Source organism: Leucopleurus acutus (assembly GCF_964270905.1).
Source record: "Leucopleurus acutus genome assembly, chromosome: 18".
NCBI classification, from domain to species: Eukaryota; Metazoa; Chordata; class Mammalia; order Artiodactyla; family Delphinidae; genus Leucopleurus; species Leucopleurus acutus.
In genome coordinates this window covers 25,282,288-25,300,839 of record NC_139160.1, presented here as the reverse complement: position 1 = coordinate 25,300,839, position 18,552 = coordinate 25,282,288, and the positions used below count along the sequence as shown (strand labels likewise).

Sequence of the window (18,552 nt, the reverse complement as noted above, 5' to 3'; positions counted from 1 at the left end):
CTCCAAGAATTATGTGCAAGAGTGTTCCCAAACTGGAAATAATCTACTGCCATCAACAAGAAGGAATAAATACATTCCGATACAGACAATGTAATACTACTCTGCAATTAAAATTAAGTAAGATAAAGCTAATAGAGTTAAATTAAAGAAGCAAGTCACTATAGAATATATATGGTGTGATCCATTTAAATAAAGTTCAAAGGGGTAAAACTATAAAGAAAAGCTTATCACAAAAATCAGGATAATAGTTATTTTTAAGGAGAAACAGACATGGGCAGAGTGGGGGATTTCTTTCTTTCTTTTTAAATATTTGTTTATTTATTTGGCTGTGCTGGGTCTTAGTTGTGGCACTTGGGATCTTCATTGCCGCACGCGGGATCTTTAGTTGAGGCCTGAGGGATCTAGTTCCCCGACCAGGGATCAAACCTGGGCCAGCTGCGTTGGGAGCAGGGAGTCTTAGCCACTGGACCACCAGGAAAGTCCCGCTGGGGGATTTCTATCTTAATAAACAGGCTCTATTTCTGTTGTGACATGGGTAAACACTATGTAATTACATTTAAACTGTATATGTTTTATACATTCCCCCACATGCACATTTCAGTTTTAAAGAAAAAAGGATAATGAATGGCTCCATTGCAATACTCAGCTTCCATTTAGTATTTTGGTATAAAAAATAAGATGCATATAAACTAACAGTTATTAAATCAACACCTCAGTTTTATAGTTTTAATTGTAAAATTTTCTAGTTTCACTGTTTACAGGACTGTTTTCTAAAACACAGAAAATAACCAATTTTCTTTAATTTAGATTTGTAAAACTGTACCATACAACTCTGCACAAATACAATGACCACTGTATTACTGAGCATCTATCACACAGAAAATGAACTTTACATGACTTTATATCATGTGAAGTCACACTGGTTCCTGCTACCTTGAAGAACTTCTATTCCGTGGGGTAGAAGACTGGAAAAGGATAGATCCAAGAAAATTCAAGTTTGAAAAATCAAAAAACCAAAAACTTGTATAAGTGGTTGCCTTTAGGCAGCAGGACTGAGAGTGGGAAGGGGTAGAGAGGCTGCTTTTCACTAAAGGCTTTTTATTAGATTTTTAACAATGTGCATCATTTTGATAGCTTTTTAATATAAAAATTATTAAATCAATCTTCATAAAAACTCCAGAAGGCATTCATATTGTTTACTGTTGTGCTTTTTTTTTTGGTTTGTTTTGATGCTGGCAACCAATCTCAAGCTACAAAATATGGAGATAAAAAAGAGTTGATATCCTGCTACTCAGCATTAAAAGACAAATGAAAGAAGAGCTCTGAATTCCTACAGGGGTAAGAGAATGAAAGTGAAAAGAGAAGTTTACCTCTACCAACAAAGCAAACAGCCCAGGAGTTATTTTTTTCAAAAAGGGTGGGGTGCCTACACATTTGTAGTATAGCTCAATAGCCACTTTTACTCTAGTATACAGATCGTCTGACAAGACACAAAGATAGAGGTGACAAATAACTTGCTCTTTAGGAGTTCCTCTTCTACTAATGGGAGAAAGATTGCTCAGACAGTTGAAAACTGCCCTAATCATTTAGGTTGACTCAATGATATTACTAATTTAATTCCTACCATTTCTATGAGGCAGCTCCTAAGCAAAGGAGCAAAATATTCTGGCCAACTGATGGTAGCAAAATTATATTCAGACCATTCAACTGATGGGACTCTTCTTCCCATTTCTATGAAAGTCTGTGAACACCTATGTCCCATTAGATGAGACGTAATGTAATGCAAAGCCTACAAATATGCAATCAACTATGCAGTTAAATGTCCAAAGAAACTCAAACGGTAAAAAAAAAAGTTACTCCCTGCCAGACTCAAACAATTACAAACACTAATAGTGTATTTCCCAGGAGAGAAGGGTTTTCAAAGACTATAATGCTACCCTAAATCAGGAAGGGGCTGTTTTGGCTCTAACCCAAGGAAAACAGAATGGAGAGATACCATGAAGCACCAAAGGGAACTAAAAAAAAAAACTAACATTGAAGAGAGTGTGATGGCTCGCTGAGAGATAAAGAAGAGGCTAATTATACCTGAAAAACAAAAATAATTAGTTTAATTATATATTGTGGTCAAGCCGGTAGTGAATGGGGAGCCGGCGGAGAAGAAGTAGAATTAGAGAAAAGGAAACAGGGAGAGCCACAAAGTTGAAAAATATACCACAGCAAAAAACTGGAACAGACAAAGGGATAACTAGGGTAGGGAGACGAGGCTAAATAAGTTCTAGTGACTTTTCTTACTTACTACAGGCCGTGGGCTTCAAAATACCACTGTTCCTTAAAAATTCAGATATTAAAATGTTAAGTAACTGATTAATCACTCTTCACAGCTCTTAAGCCTGCAAACTCTCCAAGAAAGTGTGGCAGCCTGTGCATCACAGTTATCTAGAGTACTTATTAAAATTGCACATGGATAAGTCAAACCCCAGGGCCTAAGGAACCAAAATCTCTAAGTTGAAGCCAGGTGATTCTCTGTTACACCAAAGGTCAAAAATGACTACTTTAAAGGTAGTATACTACCAGGCAGGTGTTAATTACTTCTTTGGTTGCAATGTGCAGGCATCAGAGATTAAGTTGAAGGCCACATGCCCTTTAAAGATTTGCTACCACTAACTTTAACAGGACCTGCCCAACTGAGCAGCCAAGGGTTTAATGCAGCAAATAACACCGGCCTATACACTTGTGCTTGATACTCTGTCAAAGGTTGAAAAAGGTGAAGAAATAGAATAAAACATCTCTGCTCTCTAAGAGCTTATATTCTTATTCTTATTGAAGACACTCTCCTTAACCTACACAAATGCTATTCATTCTTCAATACTCATAATTCCTAAAGACTCATAGACTTTTCTGCCTATTTTAAGTCTCAGTCACCTTTCACCTCTAGGCAAACAGTCTGAACCGAAATTTAACAACTCAGTGGTTTGGTTCCATTCTTTACTTATTTCACCTACGTTTTCCCAGTAAGAATCTAAGTTTGTGAGACGAGAGCCCAGGTTTTCTAGCCTTCTGTGCCCTGTTCGTTGCTTAGAACAATGATGGCCACACTGTGGAGGATCTGACGCTGAATTAGGTTAGGGGACTTGGAAACTTAAAAGATTCAACAGTCATATGCAAAGCATTTAAAAAATCTAAAGAAAGGCAGATCTGAAGTAAATTTCAACCACCATAATAAAAACACATCAAAAAGTGAATAGACAAAGATTTTGTATTCCCCAGATTCTAAGACTCAAGTGCCCGGTATGTAAAGTAAACTTTCAAAGAAGAGGAGTAGGGTACAACAAATGGAATGAGATTATTAATTACGGGAAGGTTAAAGTCAAGATTGTACTTACCTTAGAGTTTAGAGACCTCTAGATTTTTGTAAACATATGCAAAGTTTAACACACACACTTTAATAGAACAAGGTATCATACTAAACAGTATATGCCCTCCCAAAACAATATGAGGTAAAATTAAAGTGGAAATAAACCTGTCTTTCTATCTGGAAGTTCAACGTAAATTCCCAAGTCCTTGTATTTCCATCTCCCTGAGGCCCATCTTAAACATGCAATGTCACAATGCTTCAACTATGAAAAAATTTTAATAGTAGTGAAAAAAAGCTGTTGTAGAAATTAAACAAATGGCTCATCCTCTCTCTGAGGAAAAAGGAAACTTAGTTTGAACACATTTTCAAAATCATTAGTTAATTCATTTGGTCATACCTTATCACCAAAATGATCACCAAGCAACTTAATTAAGGCTTTATTTACTCTTGAGGAAATACAGACCATTTCAAACAAAGCATCACTTGTTGGTGTGGGCTAGCAGGAGCAGCTCCAGGCTGGAAGGCCTGCCATCAAGCACTACATAACCCTGAGCAAGTCACAAGACCTCTTTGAGCCACTGTTTCTTCAACTATAAAAGTGAGGCAGTTGGATGATCTTCAGTCTTTTTTAACGCTAAGTTCTTCAAATTGGTAATTCTAAGTTTAATTCTGATGACTCACTTTAAACTCATATTCAACCTTATAAAAGGAAAGGGGTGGGATGGGAAGGGGACTGCCTAATAAGTCGTACTGGCCTTCCTTTGCTTCTATGCTTTTTTTTTCCTCCCTTCTCCCTGAAGCCCCACCTCAGTCTTCTCCACATAATAAGAAACTGAAATATATGACTGGTATTTATTTTTATTTGAATTGCACCAAGGTCTTCATTTTAAGAAACTAAATTCTTCTACTTCTCTTTAATAAATAAAATATTAATTATTTGCTTCTTTGTGTGCCCCTTGATTTTTCTCTGTGGGTCGCTGGCCTTTAAAAACTCAAAAAAAAATAAAAGAAAGAAAGAAAAGGAAGGGAGGGAGGGAGGGAGGAAGGAAGGGAGGAAAAAAAGAGAGAAAGAAAGGCAAAAAAGTTTCATTAGATTTTTCACACAGAGCACACTAGAAGTAAATACAACCTCTGCTTACTCAAAAGCTGACTAAACCAGCAATATGCAAACAAAGATGACAGCAAATGGCTCAGAGCTGAACTGGTAAAATGTCTGCTTGTGCCTGTCTTATAAGACCACAAATTGAGATCTGATAATATGAACAATCCTTTCAAAGAGTAAGAAATAATAATTGACGGCCTAGAAATCTTCACTTTCATCTGACAGGCCTTCAAGCAGTCAGAAATTTATTAGCAGCGAATTCCCAAAGAACTAGCTAAATATCATTACATTCAATAATAAATGACTTGGCAAATTTTATTTCTAAAAACTGTATTTGGAATCACTGCATATTCAAACTTTACTTTCATTCAAATTTTAGTTTCACAAATAACTTTCGTAAGCAATATACTGCTGCATCCAGCTTCTCAGAGCACCTAGAACTTCAAGGCACACCAGAATCTCCTAATTTCAATAATGAGAAATATTTCAGGAAAAAACTAAGCAACCTTTTCTAGGTATTTTTTTTTTACTCCAAACAAGCAAATTTTAAGAATAGTTGTATAGACAGAAGGTTAATACTCTTTACTTTTTCTTTTTACACAAATCAAAATACTACGTTTCCTCAGAAACTAGCTATGCTTCTAAGGCTGTTACACAGAATAAGTTTCCAGTGTGAATTATAAAACTTTATTATTTTTTTCTAATAGTAAATGAATCATTCTAGCCTTTCTTCCTCTTTATTTAATCATCACTTCAACTTGTTATCTAAATGACCATTCATTTTACTCAAACTTATATAGTTTTCAAAATTAAGTGTTTAGTATAATTTCATTAACTTTAAAGAAAGAAAAAAGGATATTACAAAGGGCATTACAGTCAATGAGCAACACCTATGACTGAGGTGTCCCAAAGTTCCCCTTAACTAAAACGCCAAAACAAAATCTTCGCTCTTGAACTTCTTTCTTAACACCCAAATCACAGGTGAATAATATAGTTTACTTAATTGTAAATTACAGGGTACCCTCACAAATACAATTACATTTTTAAAAATTGGAATTTGACCTAGTTTGCTTTGTAGTATGAAAAAGAAAGTAAGAAAAATCTCCTTTATTCTCAAGTCATATGGGGGGAAAAAAAATCACACAAAATATAAAAAATGCTTTACCAAGAAGATCTAAAACTTTCCAAACTTGAAAGCTTTGTTTCCCCCTAGTAGTGAAGTTCAATCAGGCATGTGACTGACTACACACATTTTTTCCAGAGAGTTAAAGAACACATTCAGCCCTGTCCTTCGACAGGTAAGAACCACCCTCCGTTTATCAGGCTCAGGAAACAGCCAGAAGCAAACACGCAAAATCTTAACAAGTTACCTTCAAATATTCTCGTTCTCTTTAGATACTGTCCTTTGGGCTTGAAAGTAAAAAGCAATCCGGCAAGTTTTGTGCTGTTAAAATGGCTCCTGTAGATTGGGGAAGTGGTGTCTGTGCTTCAGCTTATGAGTCATATGTGAGACTGAGTGTTTCTAAGGGAGGCACGCCCATGTTGCCGTGGACCCAATTACTCTGCTAGGTCAGACATGCGAATCCACAGGTGAAAACGGGGAGAGGGGTAGAAAAAGGAGAGAGGCACAGCCAAGGAGCAAGGTCTACCTTGATTAAACCATTACTCAGCTCAGATTAATTACCATAATTTAAAATTAACAATGAGATAGAACCTGTAAGGAAGCAAAATGAAAAACCTCTATGTTGTTTTAAAAAATAAAAATCTCAATTTTTAGAAGTTATTTTAATATAGCAACTAAATAAAACTATGAAAGAAAAAAAAAGTAGGGAAGGGAATGGAAGAGAGACAGCAAACTTTCTGGCTTTTAATGTAACAATGGCCTGCTGAGTCTAACCTGGCAACTCATTAACTCTTATATAAAAGGGGTATATTGCTATGTAATCTGGAAAAGCTAGCACACTGTAATACCACATGCAGATTTATACATTCGCTAAACAGATAAAATCCACTAGAAAATTCAAAGTTCAATGGAAAAGTAAGTGCGAATTACTAATCTGGTTTTCAGAATAAAAAAGCAAACTTGGGATTAGAAAGAACTAAAGTTCAATATAGCAAAATGATTTTAAATAGAATTGCAAGCTTCACAAAACTCTATTTGAAACAAATTATCAATGCAATCACTGTTCATAACTCTACTACTGCCAAGTGATAGCCACAGTTTTCTTTACCTTCCAAACAAAACTGTCCACACATAGAAGCCAACCGTGTGCAAAGCACCCTGTTACAGCTCTGGTGAGCCCCAGGGTGTCAACAAAACATATGGCCAGTGCAGTTTGCTCTCCAAGTCATCGTACATCTGACAATGTGCCCAAGCAGTGGAAACGGTAATTATTACAGCTACTTACCCTGTCCTCTGGGTGAGTATTTATTAATTTACTCTAAGAGCTTAAATTGATCAGAATGGCTTAAAAGCATTAAGTACTTCCAAAAGTACTTGAAATGAAGAAGCGCAACTCACTAGCTAGGCTTCATCCTATCTTTTACAAAAAGTAAATAAGATTTAGCAAGGTTTTCTTCCTTTAGTTAATTACTTGGAAGTAATTATTCTGCCTTACTAGAGGCACAGCTGAGAGGACAAGCTGTCACTGACAGGAACTTTACAAACTGCTACAAAACATAATGATTGTAAACTAACTTTCTGTCCATTAAGTGCCTGTTTATCCATGCCACTGAACACTGCTTGACTAATATTTTTACTAAAATAATCTCCACGATTTAACAAATTATTAATAAAAATTATGCTAAAAAGAAAAATACATCACATCTTCTACTGACAAATGTTATATTTAACTTGCTTTAGAGCTCATTTATCCAGAATGACTACTTGGAACCCAAACACCAAGGAAAAAGATCCTCTGAGCAGTCACGGGAAATTTTCACTGGAAAATCCCCCAAGTCGTTTCCCAGAGTTAAAATTTATCTTAGATAATATCCACAAATAAGCCTAACGATCTGATTATCTTTTACCTAATCAGAATTAGAAGTTATAAGTGGTGAAAGAGGGACTAGTGAAAGGATGATGTCGAACCAACAAGTGACAGAGTGGATAATGAAAGATTTTTAAAAAACATCTAACACTATGACTATAACTTTAGAAGTACTGGGGTCCAAAGCCGCTCTGAAAGGTCAGTAAGTTCTACATATTCCCTGAGGATATCACCAAATAGTAAGTGCCTAGAAGTCAGCATTATTATGATAAAGGTTTTTAAAAAACAAATGACTAACATCAAATGTGTGAAATTTTTTATGAAGTATAGATATATAAAAGGGTTTGCTTCTGCTATTGAGAAAATCCTTTTGTATCAAGTACCTTATTACTTGATAATGGCAGATATTCAGACTGTAATTTAAAAGTACTTTTGGCCACCGGTATGTAGAAGTGAAGTAAAAGATGTAAAGTAAAAATAATCACCCCTCTTCAACAGAAACAAACATCTGAGTTGTTCCCAAAGAGGCAATCCAGAGCTGCTACTGTAATATATTGCCCCTTTGCTCAGGGGTGTCTCTATAAGCGTTATCCTACCACCTACAGGAATTGGATCCTGGTTCTATTCACAGCTCCCAAAAATCAATCTCCACCCAAAAAAAAAAACAAACCAACAAAAAAAAAAAACCCTGGCAAACAGTTCAGCACAGGTTGAGTTCAAATCCTAGCTCTGCTACCTATTAGCTGTGTAATCCTGGGAAATTACTTCTAACAGTAACCACCTCCAACTCAAAGAATTATTGTGAGAATTAAAGTCAGTTCATATACTACTATTTGGAATATAGAAAGAACTTTCACAGCTCAAAAATAAGAAAACAAGCCAATTTTTTAAATGGTCAAACTATTTGAACAGATACTTCACCGAAGAAGAGATACAGATGGTAAATAAGCAGAGAAAAGATCTCAGCATCATTACTCACTAGAGAAAAGCAAATTAAAGTCAGAATACCACTACACACCATTACAGTAGATTAAAAACAACACCACCACCACTAACAATACCAAGGGCTGGTGAGGATATGGAACAACTACAACTCTCACATACTGTTGGTGGGAATACCTATTCGGAAAGCAGTTTAGCAATTCTTTATAAAGTTAAACATACACTTATCCTACAATCCAGCTGTCCTACTCCTAGATATTTACCTAAGAGAAATGAAAATATGTGTCTATTAAAAAAAAACTACATAAATATTTATAGCAGTTTCATTCATTATCACCAAATACTGGAAACGCAAATGTCCACCAACTGGTGAACAGATGAACGTGCTGTGGTATATCCATACGATGGAATGCTATCAGCAATAAAAAGGTATTAACTTCTACACTTCTGACAGATGATACCATATGGATGAATCTAAAAGCATAAGGCTAAATGAAATGAACCAAACTCAAAATACGTACTGTATGATTCCATTTATATGACATTCTAGAAAAGGCAAAACAAGACAGAAATTATATCAGTGGTTGTCAGGGGATGGGAATGAGGGGAACGGGTTGACTACAAAGGAGAACGAGGGAACTGTTTGGGGTGATGGAAATATCCTGTATGGTGACTGTGGTATTGGTTATAATACCTGTACATGTCAAAAATTGCAAAACTGTATAACTAAATAGGGCAAATTGTGCTGTATATAAACTATACCTCAACAAATGTGACTTGAAAAAGAAATCCAGTTCATGTACAATACAGTACTAGGCGCTTAATAAACACTTCATAAACATTAGCTGTTATTATTATGCTTCATAGCAGAAGCAACCAGTATCAAATACTTCAGGATGACAAACTTTAGGTCTCTAAATTTGTAAATAAAATGTGGCATCTTAGACTTGTGATGGAAATATAATGCACCTGTATATACTGTGGGTATGTTTATTTCTAAAATTAGATATATATCAAAGTCAGTATATATCTTAATATAGAGCTGTCACACCTGGGGGAATTGCCAACATTTATATTTGAACTATTAGCTGAGAAAGATGTCAACTGAATGAATTTATTAAATGCCAACTGAAGTTAAGACACTGTTCATTTCTTTGTTTAAAAATAGAACTTATGAAAATAATTTACTGTGTAAGCAAGCACTCTCTTCTTCCCTTTTATTTTTACCTCTTCTCCTTGAACTCAAATTTGAGAACTTCTAGTATGTGAAAATACAGAACAGTCTAAGTTTCATATCTAGGAACCCTGGGCTAAGAAAAAGGCATGGTTTGAATCTTTCTGGATCTGCAGCTAACATGTTTCCATCCAGAGATGGAAGAAGAAAAGATCAAACCATTAAAATGATAAATGACCAAAATCACTCTTCCCTACTATTTAAATATAAAAATAAAAATTTAAAGACCAAGATTCAGTGTTATAAATCTTTCAGTGGGACAGCATTAATTTTGTTGATGTTAAAACCTCCAAAGCGTAATCCCAGGTTCTGAGCAACGTGCAGCATTTCCAAATGTGAGCTTAAATGTAATTCTCTATTATCTATCATTAGATTTGTTAAACCAAGACCCCCTTCCCCTTCCCCCTTCAGATTATAAGCCTCATCCATAAGAACGTCCTCCTGGTCAAGTGTCTGTGTGTTTTCAGAGGCAAACCAAAGGCAAAAGGGGCCACAGCTTTGCCTGGCTTTGTTCATTACTGTCCTACCACTAAGACAGGGTCCAACACATAGCAGAAACTCAGACATGAATGAATAACTTTTCTCAAACAGTTCATTGAAGGGAAATTTTAGCATATCAGGATTTTACCTGTACACTGAAAATACTTTTAACAGACATGATTTCACCCATGATTTTTTTTCAAACTGAGGTTACAATTGACATAAATCTTTATATTAGTTTCAGGTGTACAATGTAATGATTCAATATTGTACACACTGCATAATGATCACAGTAAGTCTAGTTACCATCTGTCACCATAGAATTTTTTCCTTGTGATGAGAACTTTTAAGACTCTCTGAGCAACTTTCAGAAAGGCAATACAGTGTTAGTGATTATAGTTATCATGCTGTACATCACATCATCATGACTTAATTATTTTATAACTAGACCTCCTTCACTCATTTAATTTACCCTCTAACCCCCTTCCCCTCTGGCAACCACCAATTTGTTCTCTGTATCTATGAGTTTGTTTTGGTGTTGTTTGTTCATTTGTTTTGTTTTTTAGATTCCACATATAAGTGAAATCATATGGTATTTGTCTGTCTGACTAATTTCACTCAGCGTAATACCCTCAAGGTCCATCCGTGTTGTCATGAACGGCAAGATTCCATTCTTTTTTATGGCTGAGTAGTATCCCATTGTATGTATGTGTGTGTATACATATATACACATCTACTTTATCCCTTCATACATCAATGTACACTTAGGTTGTTTGATTTGACCCATGATTTGATACAGCTGAATTCATGTAACTATGTTACAAGATTCTATTGTATGTGTTATTTTGGGTGTTAGACTTTCCTTTCTTGTCAAAAATAACCAAGACTTGACTGTACAATTATATTCTTTATAACGCTACCAGGTAATATGCTAAGTGCAATCTCAAGTTTTATATCACCACGAAATTATCTCTTGCAATTTAAAATTCAATATTGAAGACAATATATTTTTTACTTCAGTGGATTGTAACCAGGGATGCACCTCCGAATTACCGAAAGAAACTTCTGAAGATACATGCCTACTCCTAGAAACAGATTCAGTGGTGTGGATAGAGCCCAGGCTTATGAGAACCACTGCTCTGCTGCTACAGAGCCCTAGAACCTAATGTAGTTAAGTGCTCTTCACACAGCAGCTGCTCAGAAAGACTCTTGTCACCTTACGATTCAGCAACCTCCAAATGTTGTAGAGAGGAAATCTTCAGTTTTTATATTGAGATGAGAGTGAAACTTCAGCTCCTCCTTTGCTATTCTTCAGGTAAAAGCAACATATCATAGAAAAATAATATCTCAACAACATCTTAACTGTCCCTTTCTCTACCACCAACTGCATACTTTCAATTCATGTTTCACCACTCTCAGAGAAATCTTCCTAAAGAACAACTCTGTGAGTGATGTGATGATCACTCATGGCTGAAAAACAAACTTTGATTCCCTAGAGGCAAAAAGCTGGACTACTTATCATGGTGTTCAAAGTTTTCACAATCCGACCTCACTTTACCTGTTTCCAGTCCTATCTTCCCCACTCTCCACCTCTTCCCCACTGTCTATCTCGGGTCTGTTTTTCTCTCTCTCCCTCCCTCCCTCCCCACCCCTACACACACACACACACACACACACACACACACACTCTCTCTCTCTCTCTCTCTCTCACACACACACACACACACACACACACACACACACACACACACTCTCTCTCTCTCTCTCTCTCTCTCTCTCTCTCTCTCTCTCTCTCTCTCTCTCCAGCCTTACTGAAACTTGGATTGCTCCATTCCTATTTGTTTGCCTTCTCTGGGCTTGGAAAGCACTTACCTTATTTCCTACCCTTTCCCTTATCTCTGCCTACTCATCCATCCTTCATAATCTCAGTTCAAATGCCTTTTCTACATGAAGGCTTCCCTCTGTTGCCCCACTTATAACTATTATTACAAGAACTGACCACAAGGCTGAAAGAAACTTAGAGATCCTCTATTCAGTCCAGTGGTTTTTAAACTTTTCTGTTAAGTAACTGAATTCTTATAAAAATCTTCAAGGAAACTTGATACTACATTCATTTAAGTCTTCAGTGTTTTAAGAAAACCTAAAACACTGATACAATCTAGTCTCATTTAACAATAGGAAAAGGAGGTCTACAGAGACCTCCTCTCTACAGAGACCAATGTCAAGTTAGTAACAGATCTGAGGTACTCTTAGGCACTCATTCATTTAGCAAATATTCACTGAGCACCTACCATGTGCCAGGTACTTCTCTAGGCCCTTGTTATACAGCAGTGAAGAAGACGACACATTGTTGATAAACGACCCCTACTCACATGATGCTTACATTCTAGCCAGGAAAAGAGAAATGTTATGAACTAAATATATAGTATGTTGATTATAAATAAAAGACACAATAAAATGTGTAGTATGTTAGTGATAAGGACGAATAAGAAAAAATAAAACAGCAATGAGAAGAATATGACAATTTACACAAACTAGCTAGGGAAGACTTCCTTTTGCCAGGTCACTTTTGAGTAAAGACCTCTAGCCATGAAGACACATCTAAGGAAGAACATTTCAGGCAGAAAAAAGCCCATGCAAAGACTCTAACAGGGAGCTTGCCTGATATGTTCAAGGAAAGCAAGGAGGCTAGCATGGTTCATGTAGAGAAAATAAGGAAGAGAGTAACAGAAGGAGGAAGAGCACTAGAAACTAAGGGAGAGCCTCACTGTTTAGAGACTTTAGCAGGGGAGTTTGGAGTAGCTGAGTCATAAGATTTGACTGCTGTGTTGCAAAAAAACCTGCAGTGGGCCAGGGATGGAAGAAAGGAGAAACTTATGCAATAACTCAGAAAAGATGATAATGGCTTAGACAAAGGAGGCAGAAGAAGATATGAGTAAATTATGGGTATGTTTTTAAGGAATATCCAACAAGATTTCTGAATGGACAACAAGTGGGTTGTGGGGGAAATAAGGCTTCAAAACTCAGTTTCTGGCCACTGGAAGACGGCAGATGCCAAAACTGTGATAGATTTGGGGTAAGGGGATATCGGGAGTTACTGAACACATTAAGGTGAACACAGATGGTGATGGTTTGGGGTAGGGGGAGATCAGGAGTTACTGAACACACTAAGTTTGAGATGCTCATTAGCTATCCAAGTAAAGATGTCAAAATGGTATTGTCCTGGAGTTGAATACACAGTCCTGAAGCCCAGGGTAGAGGTCTGGGCTAGGTATATATAATTTGGGAGTCATTAACATCTATTTGATATTAAAGCTACAGATATAAAAGGTAACAATGACAGAAGCTTGGGGACACTCTACTATTTAGAGGTAGGGGAGATGAGGTAGAACTAGCAAAGAAGGCTGAAAAGGAGTACCCAGAAATGCAGCAGGAAAATAAGGCAAATGTGGCATTAACCTGAAATTTAAGTAGAAGTACTTCCAGGAGGAAGGAATGAGCAACTGTGCCAAACGCTGACAACAGATCAAATGAGATGAGGTCTGAGAGGAAAATGACAGTTGATTTAGCAGCATGGACATCACTGCTAATTTTGAAAGAAGAATTTTCATGGTGTGGTAAAGGTGAAAAAGAAACAAGCAAAACATCTGATCAGATAGAGTTTAGGAGAGAATGAGGGGTGAGAAACTAAAGACAGAAAGTAATTTTGTAGTGAAGGGGTCAAGAAAAGATTTTTGGGGTGATGGAGAGACTGTTGTTTAAGAAAAGCAGTGCCTTTCTTATTGCCCAGAACATTCCATTTTGTATTGCAGTTAATTTTGTACAACTCTGTGTCTACATTCATAAACCAGTTACCCACTTGAGGGGAGGAACTGTATCACGCAGCTTCTACAACCAACCGTGACTGTGAACAAGTTACTTCACACCACTATGGGATTTCAGTTTCATTTTTTTGTAAAATATTGAGAGAGTCTAGAGATCTGGTAATTCTGAAAGTCCATTTTAGTTCTGACATTTTATTACTCCATAGCCTCTCTGAGGCCTCTGAATAGTGTTTGAGGAACTGAAAACAAAAATCACATTAAGGCTACATTTAAAAGAGAAGTCTCCTCCTCAAATTTTTATATAATTTATTGAAAGTAGTATATAAAATTACCAGATATTCAGAACAACCTGGAAACTTTATAAAGTCCTCCAAAAATTCAATTATACTTATTACACTTTACTAATAAACGGTTTTAAAAAAAAGAAAACCTATACTAATATTCTGGAAACATTTTTTTATCTTATGGCAGTAGGATATTTAAGCAAATAGACTTTTAACACAAGTCCCAAAAAGTTCATCTTAAAATACACCAAAACTCCATGCTCTTAAAAACAAAAGACAACTACCTTTTGCCATTAGTAAAATTTAAGACAATATGATAGAGGTCAAGCCTCTTATTTTACACTACCCTGATTTAGACAATGTCTATTTTTATTTGATATTTCTTATTTATCTATAAAACAAATTAAAGGCCCTACTTACAAGGAGACTAATAAAAAAGCTAAGTATTATGGCTTTCTTATAAATAAATGCACTCAATATAAATTCATCATTCCTTGTGGACCGATGACTTACTTGGCTTGAGTTTTTGCTGTAGGCCTGAATCACAGAAGGCTCAGCCCCGAAGATTAAAACCAAGCAACATGAAAAAAATTCACCTTGCTATTACTTTTGCTCTTTAATAAAAAGAAGCAAATATAAACAGAAAAGTAGGGGAATTTTAGGATATGTTAAAGAAACAAGAACTTCAATTTCTCTTAATTACATTGCTGGTCAAAATAGAGAAATGAAGAAACTAACGTTAGCAACTAGCCCTGAAAATCCACAAAAAATTGACTTAAATTGCTTATTATAGTGCCAGGACACATAATGTGTTCTGAAATACCTATCCAAAAAGGGGGAATAAACAAACATACTAATACTACATCCATACTCAGCAATAAAATGAAATTAACTATTGATAAATACAACTTGGATGACTCTTAAAAGCATTACGTTGAGTGAAAGAAGCAGCCAGCGTCAAAAGGTTACATACTATACGATTCCATTTACATGACATTCTCAAAGAGACAAAACCGTAATGATGAACAGATCAGTGGTTGTAGGGGATGGATTGGGGGGACGGTGGGACTGACTATAGGGACAGAGCATGAAGGTGATGGAATTGTTCTATATCCTGATTTTGCTGGTGGTTACACAAATTTAAACTTGTATTAAAGTTCATAGAATTGTACAGCAAATAAGGGAATCAATTCTACTTTATGATTAAGTTAAAAAATAAAACAAAAATTGTTTTTAACTCCAGTAGCCCAAAAACTCATTACTCCAGTCCATAATCATTAGAAAATATCAGACAAAATCAAATTGAGGCACATTCTACACAATACCTGACCAGTACTCTTCCAAGTGTCAAGGTCAAAAAGGACAAGGAACCACCACAGATTTGAATGGATATATGACAACTAAGTGTAATTTGTGTATCCTTGGTGGATCTTGGAACAGAAAAAGGGCATTAGTGGAAAAACTATAAAAATCCTACTACAGGGCTTCCCTGGTGGCGCAGTGGTTGAGAGTCTGCCTGTTGATGCAGGGGACACAGGTTCGTGCCCCGGTCCGGGAAGATCCCACATGCCGCAGAGCGGCTGGGCCCGTGAGCCATGGCCGCTGAGCCTGCACGTCCGGAGCCTGCGCGTCCGGAGCCTGTGCTCCACAACGGGAGAGGCCACAACAGTGAGAGGCCCGCGTACCGCGAAAAAAAAAAAAATCCTACTACAGTTTAACTAATGGTATTACACCAATGTTAATTTCTTAGTTTTCATCATTGTACTGTGACTATATAAGATGTTAACATGAGTGGAAGATGAATGAAAAATATACAGGAACTCTCTGTACTATTAATGCAATTCTTCCATGAGCCTAAAATCATTTCAAAGTAAGTTAAATGCCAGAATCTTTAAGAAAAAGGTTCGCAATAATTTCATAAAGCAAAAATACATTTCTTTCTCTTTCAGGAACAAACCAATGCCATCCTGCATATTTTGATCACCCTGGTGTAGTTTGATTACCTAGTGTAGGTCTTACCTGCACTAAGATCATATATATTATCTGAAAGGGATAAAACAGATTCTACCATAAATTATATGACTTACTAACTGTGCTCACTTTCAGTGTATATGTTTATAACTTTAAAAATTCTATCAACATTTGATTTTCCAATTCAAGAGTGAAGTCTTTCCGGGAATTCCCTGGTGGTCCAGTGGTTAAGACTCAGCGCTCTTACTGCTGGGGCCCCAGGTTCAATCCCTGGTCAGGGTAACTAAGATCCCATAAGCCATGTAGCACGGCCAAAAAAAAAAAAGAATGAAGTCCTCCTAAAGGAATTTCTCATAAATTCTACCTCCTAATATTCTTATTAAAAAAAACCAAAAAACTTCAATGGCCTACCAGCACCCACAGAGTAAATTCCAATACATTTTTGCATCTTGACTTTGGTCTACCATATTACAGCCTCACCTGTGACCATGCCACCTCCCAACATTCACCCTATAATCCAGCTTTGCTGAACTTATTAATTGAGAGCATGTCACGCTTTCTCACTCCACATTTGCTGGCCTTCCCCACCTGGGGAATCTCTCTTTCACCATTAGAGGGAAGAACTGGTCACTTCCTCCTTTGTGCTCCCACAGTATTTTGTAAGTGATCTAATAGATAAACGAATCACATTGTTTATCCATTCATACATACATATATACACTGCTAAAATATGCAAAGCACTCTAGCTTTCGGGGACCTAAAGGTGAACTGATTTCCTTTATAATTCCTCTTGCTTACTCTGCTGGAATATCTGGTGAAGACACTCTTTTTTGTTTTTTCATCATTTATTTACATGTCTCATTGGTCATTTATTTCAGCCGGATAGCATTCCTGACCCACAACAGTGTTTAATAAATATTTGCTGAATGAAAACATTTGGAGGTTCAACTAAATACTGTCTCAATCATAAATCTGCTTTTTTCTCTTCCACACAGTCCATGCCATTCCCAGGTCATTTCTGTAAGTCTAAATTACACAAAAAGCGAGGCCCCTTTCTCACTTTCCTGAACAGTCCAATTCCGATGAATAGGTTGGTTAGGCTGGGTCTGGCAGCCCTGTTTAATGGTCAAGCCCACAGCAGCAAAGCTCTGCATTTGTTAAAGGAGAACAGCTTCTGGATTAGTCCCAGTGCTTACACCTGAACATCGCATTATGTTAAGTCTACAAATAAAATTAGAGACAGAACAAAGGAGGAGACTCCCCAATAGATTAGGACTGATTATCCTAATCAGTGGCCCTTTCTTTCAACTTTCGTCTTCTGTCCTTTTCAGGCTTTTACTTATACGGCATCCTGTCAATAAACTTCTCAAATTAGAAACAAGTTGGTAAACGTTTCAGTAAAGAGGAATATTCAAATAAAATATTTAGACTACAGGCTTTATTTATTCATGTTTCACAACACCATTCAGACAATTAATGACTTTTTTTTTTTTTGCGGTACGTGAGCCTCTCACTGTTGTGGCCTCTCCCGTTGCGGAGCACAGGCTCCGGACGCGCAGGCTCAGCGGCCATGGCTCACGGGCCAGCCGCTCCATGGCATGTGGGATCTTCCTAGACAGGGACCTGTGTCCCCTGCATCAGCAGGTGGACTCTCAACCACTGCGCCACCAGTGAAGCCCAATTAATGACTTTTTGAACTCATAATTTACTCTCATCACAAAGGACACATTTTAGCTACAGCCAAACTGCTCTGCTGCTCTTCTCCCATACTTGAAACCATACCACTTATACAGATAAAACTTTAAATTTTTTAAGTAATTTAGATTTATTTATTTTATGAAATACTTCTTGGACATATATGATGCTCTAAGTATTTTAATGTTCTCAACTTTCTATCTCCAGGTCTTGCTCCTGTACCACAGACTCCTCTATCAAACTTGACAACTCCATTCCAATGTCTGATTGGCAAACTTAACATATCCAAACCTGAATTCCTGATGTTCCCTTCAAAAAGTACCCTACCACCCACAGTTTTCTCCAGTCATCTTGGTGGCTATTCAATACTTCTAGCTGCTCAGACCAGAAACCTTGGCTTTCTTGACTGTCATATACCTACATCCAATCTGTCAGGAAATCCTGTTGGTTCAATGTTCAAAATATATATAAAACCCTAACACTCAACTTCATTGTTACTGATATCTCTTACCTGCATCAATCACTGAGGCAGTCCAAGCAGCCTGACCTATCTTTTTAAATGGATTACTTCTGATTGCTGCTTCTCTCTCTACAGTCTACTCTCAAAGCAGCAATCAGAAGTAATCCATTTAAAAAGATATGTCAGATCATATCACTCTCCAGCTTCAAAACCCT

The 18,552-nt window shown here is 36.8% G+C and overlaps 1 protein-coding gene across 4 annotated transcripts in view; it reads right to left on the bottom strand.

The window, feature by feature from the left end:
• The window catches only part of ELF1 (E74 like ETS transcription factor 1), a 105,570-nt gene that overhangs the window by 70,811 nt on the left and 16,207 nt on the right, over window positions 1-18,552 (bottom strand). Inside the window, exon 1 of one of the 4 annotated variants that reach the window (XM_082859224.1) lies at window positions 5,828-7,026. The exons of the other annotated variants lie outside the window; for them this stretch is intronic. The gene's annotated coding sequence lies outside the window, so the exon portion shown is untranslated. Of the gene's footprint in view, window positions 1-5,827; window positions 7,027-18,552 lie in introns of those variants that run through there. 4 annotated transcript variants of the gene reach the window in all.